Consider the following 11191-nt stretch of genomic DNA (forward strand, 5'->3'; position numbering starts at 1 on the left):
GATTACTGCATGAGGAACGGTTTGAAAATAATGAATGGCTTTTATCAACATAAAGAGGAACATAAATTCACTAGATATAGATGGAATCAAAATACAGGACAGTTTGATCAAAAATCAATTATCGATTACATAATATGTTCAGACAGAAGAATATTCAGATCACAGGTTACTGGTGGCTGATCTTAAGATTGGTAAGGTAAAACCACGGCAATGTAGAAAAAGAAAAATATTTAAAACCAAAAGTTTGCAAGAGGAAGATAAAAAGAATGCTTATAAAACTAAACTTACACAAAAATTAGAGAAGCAAAATGATGAGGAAAAAGAAAGATGGGACATTTTGAAAGAAGCAATCAGTGAAGTAGCAGAAGAAACTTTAAGGGTAGAATGGATCGGAGGAAATAGGAGAAGATACACACCTTGGTGGAATGAGGAGGTCAAACAGGCAGTAAAAAACAAAACTTTAAAGTTAAGAAAGTGGCTAAGAAGACGAACGCCGGAAAGCCGAGCAGAATATGTACTGGCAAGGAAAGAAACAAATCTTGCAAAATATCGAGCAAAGACAGAGACATGGAAAGAACTGGGAGAGAGATTGACAGAGGATTTGCAGAAAGGGAAAAAGTTACTATATGGTATAGCAAAGTCATATAGAAAAAGCAAGGCAAAACAATATAACATTAAAGACCTAGAGGGGAATGTTCTTACAGATCAGGATGAGATAGACAACAGATGGACAGAATACTTCCAGGAGCTCCTAAATGCAGGAAATGAGGAACAATGGCAAGAGGCGGAGGAAGATTTAGATGGAGAACATGATGAAATCACACAAAAAGAAATTGAATGGGCTTTGAGAGAAATGAAGAATTCCAAAACACCAGGAGTAGATGAAATATCAATAGAGCTAATAAAGGAAGGAGGAAATGTAGTACAGCAAAATATATTGAAGCTCATAAATAAGATCTATAGAGAAGGAAGAATACCAGAGGAGTGGGGTAAAACCCTAATAGTCCCAATTTTCAAAGGTAAGGGTGATGCTGGAACTTGTAACAACTATAGAGGGATTTCCCTAATACCCCACATCACAAAGCTATACGAGAGAATAATTGAGAGAAGAGTAAGAGACCTAGTAGAACCTTCATTAGGAGAAGAGCAGCATGGTTATAGAAGTAATAGATCAGTAACGGATTTAACTTTTGGACTAAGGATGGTAATAGAGAAGGCATGGGAATATAACCAAAGCCTATACATCGCTTTCATTGATTTACAGAAAGCTTTTGATTCAATACCTCGCGAAAAGGTATGGATATGTATAGAGGAGAGGTATGGTATCAAGGGACATCTAAAGAAAGCTATAAAAAGTTTGTATTACCCCTGTGCATGCAGTGTTAGAACATCAAAGAGGGCAGAAAAGTGGTTCCCTGTAGAAACAGGGGTTAAACAAGGAAGTGTGTTATCCCCTCTGCTTTTTATAGCATATATGGAAACTGTAATAGAGGATTTTAAAGAAGGTAAAGAAGAAAATTATAAGAACAGAATAATGGCTTATGCAGATGATATAGCTGAATGGAGCACAGATAGGGAAGAGATCGAAGAAGACATAAAAAGGTGGAATGAGTGCTTTATAAGGAAAGGAATGAAAATGAATGTAGAAAAGACAGAGATAGGGGGGCGAACTTATGAAGCGACCTTGCTGTGGATGTGCTGTGTCTTGCGACACTGCTTCTGACCCAGGGCAGTGGACAGGATGCAGGGATGACCCATCATCCAGGAAGTGCCAAGAGAAGAGGGAGGGAGGAGGGTGGTAGGGAGTGAAATGTATAGGAAATGGAATGGGTGGGAGTGGTTTCTATGCCTTTTTCTTCTTGGCTACCCCCCGTGTAAGGGGAAAAATCCTTTGGTGCATGTATGCATGTTTCAAGTTAACTCTGAGTGTACGCTTTTTCAGGGAAAACAGATTCTTTGCTTCGGTCGATTTTCGTATAACTTATTTTCTATATTTGGAATCAGTTTTGTAGCTCGCCGTTGTACTTTTTCCAATCTGTCAGTGTCTTTAACAAGATTCGGTGACCATACGGAAACTGCATATTCCAAATGTGGACGAACTAACGATTTATATAGCTTGTTAATGAGAGCTGGACTTTTGAAGTCAAAATATCGCACACTCAGCCCTAGAAAATTATTTGTTTTCTCAGAGGCTGAAATACATTGCCAAGATGATAATGATACCGAGATTTTTTTTACTTTTCACTTTTGTTCACAAATTTGTAAATAACTTGTAACCTTACTTACTATTATTTCTACCTATGTTCATAACCTTGCATTTACTTGTGTTAAATTTCATTAGCCACTTTTCAGATCATTGTTGTAGTTTATCTAAAGCTTCTTGAATATGTAATTGGTTTGAGTGATCATTTGCCATTTCGCACATTTTTGTATAATCAGTGAATTTGAAGACAATATATTTTAGTCCGTGGTTTATATGATTTATATATACTATGAATAGAAGGGGCCCAAGAACGGAAGCTTAAGAAACTCCACTCGTAACACTTTTCCATCTAGAATTTTTGCCATTTAGAACAACTCTCTATTTTCAATCGTTCAACCAATTACTAGTCCAACTTAATAGGCTACCACTCATTCCATGTGAAGCTAATTTAGTAAGTAGTCTTTTATGTGGGACGGTATCGAAAGCTTTTGCAAAGTCTAGATATATTAAATCTATATTTTTTGTCATAATTTGAGATTACTATGTAGTAGAATTTGAGTAAGTTATGCAAGAACGTTTCCATCTGAATCCATGCTGGCTATCATTGATCAAACAATTACTTTCTAAATTATGTTCAATAGCATCTCTGATGATAGTTTCCATAATCTTTCCTACGTTTGAAGTCAAACTTATAGGCCTGTAGTAATTTGGTTTCTTTTTGTCACTTTTTTATATATATATTGGAGTAACGTTACCTAGCTTCCAATCTTTTCGGACATCTTCGGATGTGATGAATTTCTTGGAAATATTTTCTAATGGAACAACACTCTCCTTTTTCCTTTCCTTTAACATTCTTGGATGCCAACCATCAGGTCCTGGTGTTTTATTAACTTTGAGTTTTTCTATACACCTTTCAATTTTTTCTTTTATTATATTTATCGTAGTGAGTAAGTTCTCCCCAGACTTTCCACAGGTTTGAGGTGTTTCGTTTACGAATACTGAGCAAAAATAGTTTTTTAAAATATCGCAGATTCCCTCATTTGAATATTTAAGTTAACCGTCATCATATAGTAGTGAGCCAATGTGATTTCTAATAACCTTTTTATCTCTAATGTAATTAATAGAATTCTTTGGAATTCTTTTTGGATTTATCAGCGATATTCATTTCGTATTGTTATTTTCGTTTCTATTGTCTTTTTTATTACATAACTATGATTAGGTGCAACTGAGCACTTGTATTTCTAATAAGTCTGTCTCTTTTTAGCTATACTTTTTTCAGTTTCTTTGTCAAGCCATTTTTGGGCGAGCCTGATTGAGGGGGGGAGGGGCGTCTGTCCTTAAGCGGGATGTAAGTATGAACAATCTTAGTAAGCGTATATTGAAATATTTCCCACATCTGATCTACAAGTGTTTTGCTTGATTTTGCCTCGCAATCTGTAAACTGAAGCTCCTAACGTTGTTCTATGAACTGAGTTTTACTGAAATCGGATATTTTACATACACAAATATCTATTCTAAGTAAAACTTAAACGATGACTTGCAAACTCTTCCCGAGAAAATAAAATAAAAGGAAAATAAAACAAATAAATCAATGAAAATAACAACATAACGTTGATGGGTGTACCCCTGGTGAGAGGCGAAATGAAAGTGCGTGAACGAAATAGTAGTAGTGAATTAATTATATTATGTTGATCATGAAAACAGGTTTTGGCTGGATCTTCAAAACTCTCCGGTTTCTAGTGCTTGTGAACACGAGAGAGAGAGAGAGAGAGAAAAAAAAGGTCCAAACCAATGATCCCTTTCCATTTTTTTCTTCTTTTATCCCCTTTATTTCCATATTTTTGCTTTCTTTTCTCGTGCGTTTCTTCTTCCCCGCCCTTCAGCCCTTCTTCTTCTTCTTCTTCTTCTTCTTCTTCTTCTTCTTCTTCTTCTTCTTCTTCTTCTTCTTCTTCTTCTTCTTCTTCTTCTTCTTCTTCTTCTTCTTCTTCTTCTTCTTTTCTTTCTTCTTCTTCTTCTTCTTCTTCTTCTTCTTCTTCTTCTTCTTCTTCTTCTTCTTCTTCTTCTTCTTCTTCTTCTTCTTCTTCTTCTTCTTCTTCTTCTTCTTCTTCTTTGCTTTCTTCTTCTTCTTCTTCTTCTTCTTCTTCTTCTTCTTCTTCTTCTTCTTCTTCTTTGCGTTCTTCTTCTTCTTTGCTTTCTTCTTCTTCTTCTTTGCGTTCTTCTTATTCTTCTTCTTTGCGTTATTCTTATTCTTATTCTTATTCTTATTCCTATTCTTATTCTTATTCCTATTCTTATTCTTATTCTTATTCTTATTCTTATTCTTATTCTTATTCTTATTCTTATTCTTATTCTTATTCTTATTCTTATTCTTATTCTTATTCATATTCATATTCTTATTCTTATTCTTATTCTTATTCTTATTCTTATTCTTATTCTTATTCTTATTCTTATTCTTATTCTTATTCTTATTCTTATTCTTATTCTTATTCTTATTCCTTTTCTTGTACCTGTTTCTTTTCCTGTTCGTGTTCCTGTTTCAGTTTCTTTTCCTGTTCTTGTTCCTCTTTCCGTTTCATATTTTTATTCTATTCCTATTACTTTTCCTGATCTTATTCTTTCTCATTTTCTTTGTCTTCTCCCTCCTCTACTCTCACTTTTTCCATTCCTCTTTTCTTAATTTCTCCATTTTATTTTTTTAAGGTCTTTTGTGTTTTCTATTTGTATTACACGGATCAAGTCTCAGAAATCTTCTCATTGAGGGATATGTGTCAATTTACTCTTCATGAAGGACTGCCTCAGCGAAATCAATCAGTCAATCAATCAATCACAGAGAGCAAACACATCGACAGGGCATAGCAGCACTCAAAAGGCGACCTTCACCACCATCCTCCATCACCTCACCCACTACCACCGGTTCTATACAGGCTCCTCCTGCGGTCATATTACCTAAAGTCTTTCAGGAACATGAGACCTCGTAACTCTTATCTGAGGAACTTTGTATTCTGAACTGGGGCCTAAATTTTCTTAAACAGAATCCATTTTTTTTTATCAGGAACTATAAATTCTGATTTTGAATAGAGAATTAGGAATTTTGAAATTGTATTCACTGGTTTTGAATCTGGTAATAGGACTACTGAAGTATAGTCCAGTAATTTTGAACAGGGCTTAAGAATTCTAAAAACTTGTTAAGTATTTCTGAATTGAAGTTTATTATTTCTATACACAATCTACCCATTCATCGCTCATTAATTTTAAGATAGGATTTAAGCGTTAGATTAGATATTGAAAGGTGTATGTCACGGCTAGTCATTAAGTAAAATAATGCACAAGTCTACCATTACAAGTCTCCTAGTGTGTATACTGTATCTTCTAAAATTAATCTTTGAATATACGAGTGTTAGCATTTCACTTCTTCATACATAGATAACCTGGCCTATCACGACTTTCGAAAACAAGGTCCGATGAGGTGGAATATGAAAGTGAAAAGCAAGAGGAACATAGTAAAGGCATGTCTGTACCAGAGCATTCAACTTTAAGCCTGAAGACGAAGATCTTAAGAAAAAAAATTGCAAGAAGTAAAAACAACTTAGGGCATATCACTTTATACGTGGCCTATGGTAAAATGCAAAAGTTCTTAATAAGAGATGAAAAATATTAGATAATTATTACATACATATGCCAAAAGCTTTTTCCCCCTTACACGGGAGGTAGTCAAAAGACAAAGGCATAGAAACCACTCCCACCCATTCCATCCCCTACATACTCCACTCCCCTCTTCTTTCCCTCTTATCTTGGCACCTCCTGGATGACTGCTCATCCCTGTATCTTGTCCAATGCCCTATGATAAAAGAGTGTCGCAGGACAAAGTATATCCACAGCAAGGCCACGTCATTAATTCGGCGACCCTCCTCTCCGTTCCCTTATGTAGAAAAGGAGAAAACGGGGAGAAATCCCTTTGGGCTGCGTCAATCTATTTCTCATACATACTCTCTCACTCCTTATCCCCCACCCACTCGCCCCATGCATCACAACATCATCCACACACAACCCTTCTCCATTCACCCCTTTCTTCTGTCCTCTCCCGTCCTTCCTCAACAGACATTCCCCCTCTTTCCCAATGCCCCTTTTACCCCATCCATCCATCCCATCCTAGGTCGCCCCCTCACGTTCACTTCTTCCACCTCTGCCTTCCACACTTCTATTACTAAACTTTCTTCACTCATTCTTTCCATGTGTCCAAACCATCTCAATACTCTTTAATCATCTCTATCTCCTAACTCACATTCCACCCCTGTTAATCTCTTCACCTCCTCATTTCTATATCTATCTAGCCTGATAACCCCTATCATACTTCTCAGGCATTTCATCTCAAACACTTTCAAACTCCTTATCTCTTCCACTCTTATGTTCCATGTTTCCTCCCCGTACAGAACTTTCGGCACAATCACTCCTTCATACAATCTCCTCTTAAGATCCATTCCCAAATGTCTATTTCTCATTACATTTTTAATCCCCCAAGGCATTTACTCGCTTCTCTCAATCTACATTCTACTTCAACCCCCACTCCCCCCTTTCTTGCCACATTAGCACCTAAATATCTAAAACTATCCACTTCATCTAGTCTTTCTCCCTTAATACTCACTTCTAGTCTGTTGCCAATTTCTCCCTATACACATCTCAACACTTTCTTTTGCACTCCTTCCTAAACTCTGTCACTAACTTCCTCAATCCCTCCTCTGATCCTGCTACAAAGGCAGTGTCGTCACCAAACAACAATTGGCTTATCTCCCACCTTTCTCTATTTTCTTTAACCATCTACAATCCCTGACCCACTACCTTAGCATTTACCTCTCGCACCACCCCATCCATGTATAAATTGAACAACCGGGATAACATAACACATCCCTGCCTAAGTCCTACCTTTACCTCAAACCACTCAATCTCTCCAGTTTTAATCCTAACATAAGCTCTACTACTCTCGTAACAACTCTTGACTGCTCTTAACAACATTCCTCCTATCCCAATCCGCTCAATCAAGATCCTCCCATAAGGCTTCCCAACTACACTTAGCAAGCTGATCCCTCTGAAATTACGACACTCACACTTTTCCCCCTTTCCCTTGTAAAGTGGAACTATACAGGCACTCCTCTAACCATCCGGTACTCTACCCTCTCTTATACAAACATTAAATAACCTCACCAACCAGTCCACCATCACTGTACCTCCTTTTTCAGACATTCTGCGTGGCACCTATCCAACCCAGGTGCCTTACCTGCTTTCATCATCTTAATAGCTGCCTTCATTTCATATTTTCTTATTTCTCCTCCCTTTTCCTCACTCATCACATTTATTATCTTAGTACTTTCCACTGCAACTACCTTTCCCTCCCTATCCTACTTCACATTTAGCAGCTCCCTAAAATACTCTGCCCGCCTTCCTCTTACTGCCTTCTCTTCCATTATCATATCTCTATCTGCACCTTTTATCTTTTCTTCTCTATTTGATTCGCCTACTCTTCCTCTCCTTAATTTCTTTAAAATAATATATAAACATTACTTTCAAAAATTTCTGTCATACTCTTACCCAATTTCCTCACAACTGCTCTTCTCTTTTCCTCCTTTATCTTATGCTTTACTTCTCTTCTCTTTACTTCTTACCTCACATATGATTCCCTCGTCCTAATTTGTAACTAATCAATGAAAGCCTGATTTTGCTCTTCTACAACCTTCTTTGCTTCCTTATCGCACCACTCACCACCCCTTCCTTCTATTTCCTCCCATCCTCCTTGTTCCACACACCATCTTTACACGCCTTGTGAAACCCTTCTTGAATCATCCCCATTCCTCCTCCACTCCTAGTTCTACTCTATCCTTCACTCCCTCCCACTCCTCTCTCAGCTTCTTCTTATACTCCTTCTCCTTTTCTTTCTTATTTAAGTACTTCACTTTAAGTACCTACCTACCTTCTGCCCTTTTCCTCTTTCTCCACCTATTCCTTACTCTCAGTTTACCTTCCACCAGAAAATGATCTGATATTCCCCAACTCTCTCCCCTTAGAACATGTACATCCTTAACTCTTCCTACTATACTCCTGGTTATCACTATATAATACATTAACGCTCTATCTACCACCCCTTCATCCACTATCCTCTCCCATATATACTTATGCTTGACTCTCTTCGTAAACATTGTATTTACTATCATCAACTCTCGAGATAATTATTCCCCAGGGATATATAACTAGTGTGAATATACAAAGAAATATTGCCATCAACAGATTATTTGCGCGTCCTTATTCTGAACTTATCACTATTCTATTCCTGCGTCACCTATTCATTTCCTTGTTCAATCACGTGTTTGTTCATCTGCTTTATTGTTCACATGTTCACTTAATTCTGTTTCTTTTTTTTAGTAATTTGTCTGTTCCAATATTTATTCGACTTTTCATAAATTCTTATGGTTGTATTATTATTATGTATTATTTTGTGGTTACTTATATGAGACTAAGCGTGATACTACACTTTTAACTAACACGAATTACTTAGATTACATGCAGTGACTATTATCCTCATAGGTACAGTCTCCATCGGTTCACTTCTATTGATTGACGGATTACTGCTAACATATTTCTAGTGGTACTTTATCATTGCTTGGCCCTTCAAAACCACCCCCTTGTCAGTGACACAGCAGGATTACTATCACCATCTGTTATCACAAGTTCGTACAAACGTCTTGAGGAATTCCTAACCTTCTATTTCAATATACACAACAGCGTTTTGCATCTCAGCAAGCTATGTCGAGGTACAGTATTGCTATCACCACCTTGTTTACGAAAACCTGCACATTTCCCATTGTTAATTTGTAAGTTTATCTACCTCAGTATATAATACTTAAGTTCCAAATTACTGGATATTAGTGAGCATTTATATATAAAACTTTACCAAGCATTATAGAACACCGTCTTAGGAAAACAAGGATATCAGTTCGTATAATCATCATCGTAGAGACAGTTTAACATCGATTACCCTAGGTACTATATAATGGACCGCGGTGTATACCACCGTGTTGACAAGAAGGTAAATGTTAATTATCAAAATAAACAGCAATTTAATGCTGTTTACGTATTCCAGACATATCAGCTTAGATGTCATAACTAATGATGAGTAAATATTTAGACTCAATGTGCTAACAACCATTTTTTCATCATCATCATCATCATCATCATCATCATCATCATCATCATCATCATCATCATCATCATCATCATCATCATCATCATCATCATCATCATCATCATCATCATCATCATCATCATCATCATCATCATCATCATCATCATCATCATCATCATCATCATCCCTCATCATCATCATCATCACCTTCATCATCATCATCATCATCAATCATCATCATCGTCATCATCATCATCATCATCATCCTCATCATCCTCATCATCATCATCATCATCATCATCATCATCATCATCATCATCATCATCATCATCATCATCATCATCATCAACATCATCATCATCATCATCATCATCATCATCATCATCATCATCATCATCATCATCATCAGTTGGGAGCATACGCCAGGGAGCACGTTGCTTCACTCTCACGCCGACACCAGTCCCCACTGTCTCTCCGAGCAAGCTCTTATGCAGCCCTTTTTCCCACTTTAGACAACCCTCAATAGGTTTACTCAACTTGCCCCAGCCACACATTTTATTGACAAAACACCATTCCATCCCTTCTCATCCTCCCCAATCATTTTCAAAAGTAAAAATGACTACTCCTAAACACATTGTCAATATCTACTCTTCGGCTCTTCTACTAGAACGTGCCCCCTCCCACAACACTTGTAACATGGAAGCTTTATCTTAGGCAAGTAATCAACTGTACTGAAGCACTGGTCCATGCAATTGAGCACAGAATATAATGAAGGTTCAGCATCCATGTATTTAAACTGTAGGGAAGCAAACTCGAGTACAGCCGACTGTAATATGCAGATTATGATTATTGCACTATTTGTAGGTTATATAAAGACTAGTGAGCTGGCATTATTCTTAAGTACAGAATGGATAATTAATGTGATAGACAATCACTTAATATTGAAAGTGAATCTGTCGACATTTCTGGATACAGTTCGTACAGATTTCTACATATAAGAGAATTAGACATTTAAGTTTAATGACATTGTGGAATTTAGTTTTATGATCGGAAATGGGTTCATGATACATCCAGGTGACAGCGTAATACAAAAGGAAGTTGAGAAACCAGATTGCTCAGTCATCACCACCTTCCCAGCCTTACAACATGCACAAAAAATACTGATAGGAATACTTTCAATACACACACACATCATCTCCTTATAGTCTCACTACAGAACCAAAGTGCAAAGATGTATCAATGAACATAGGCTTTGATGAAACAACCTCTACTGAATACAAATATGTGATTCACTCAGCCATTCTAAAGGCACAACATAATAGAAATATAATAGTAGATGCATAAAATACTGCATTTATAGAGTCATACTAAGAATCAACTTGGGATAGGGCAAGAAAAGGCAAATATTCATTTGCCTTTGTGACCTTAGCACAGTCTGCTCCGTGACCTCAGCTCAGTCTGCTTCATGACCTCAGCTCAGTCTGCTCCGTGACCTCAATACAGTCTGCTCCGTGACCTCAGCTTGAGAACTCGTCTTCTGTTGAGACACCAGCTAGCGAGTACCTCGTGTCATGTTTATTACTTCTTGTGAAGTTTATATCTTCAAATAGTGACTAGTGATTGTGTTGTGTTTTTGTAATTGTATACGTATAGCGCTATAAAGTTACAGGTATAACATAAAGTGTAGTGTTTACTAATTTAGAACCAAAAACAGTACTCCAAAGGTAAGAGTAATAGTATAAGGCAAGTTTCGTGTATTTAGTTTATTTAGTAACAGCTTCTGTTTTCTTTTGTTGTTTTATATTTTCTCTTTGCCG

The sequence above is a fragment of the Oratosquilla oratoria genome, chromosome 37 (genome assembly GCF_046742065.1).
Source record: "Oratosquilla oratoria isolate Oo_2021 chromosome 37, ASM4674206v1, whole genome shotgun sequence".
Lineage (NCBI taxonomy): Eukaryota > Metazoa > Arthropoda > Malacostraca > Stomatopoda > Squillidae > Oratosquilla > Oratosquilla oratoria.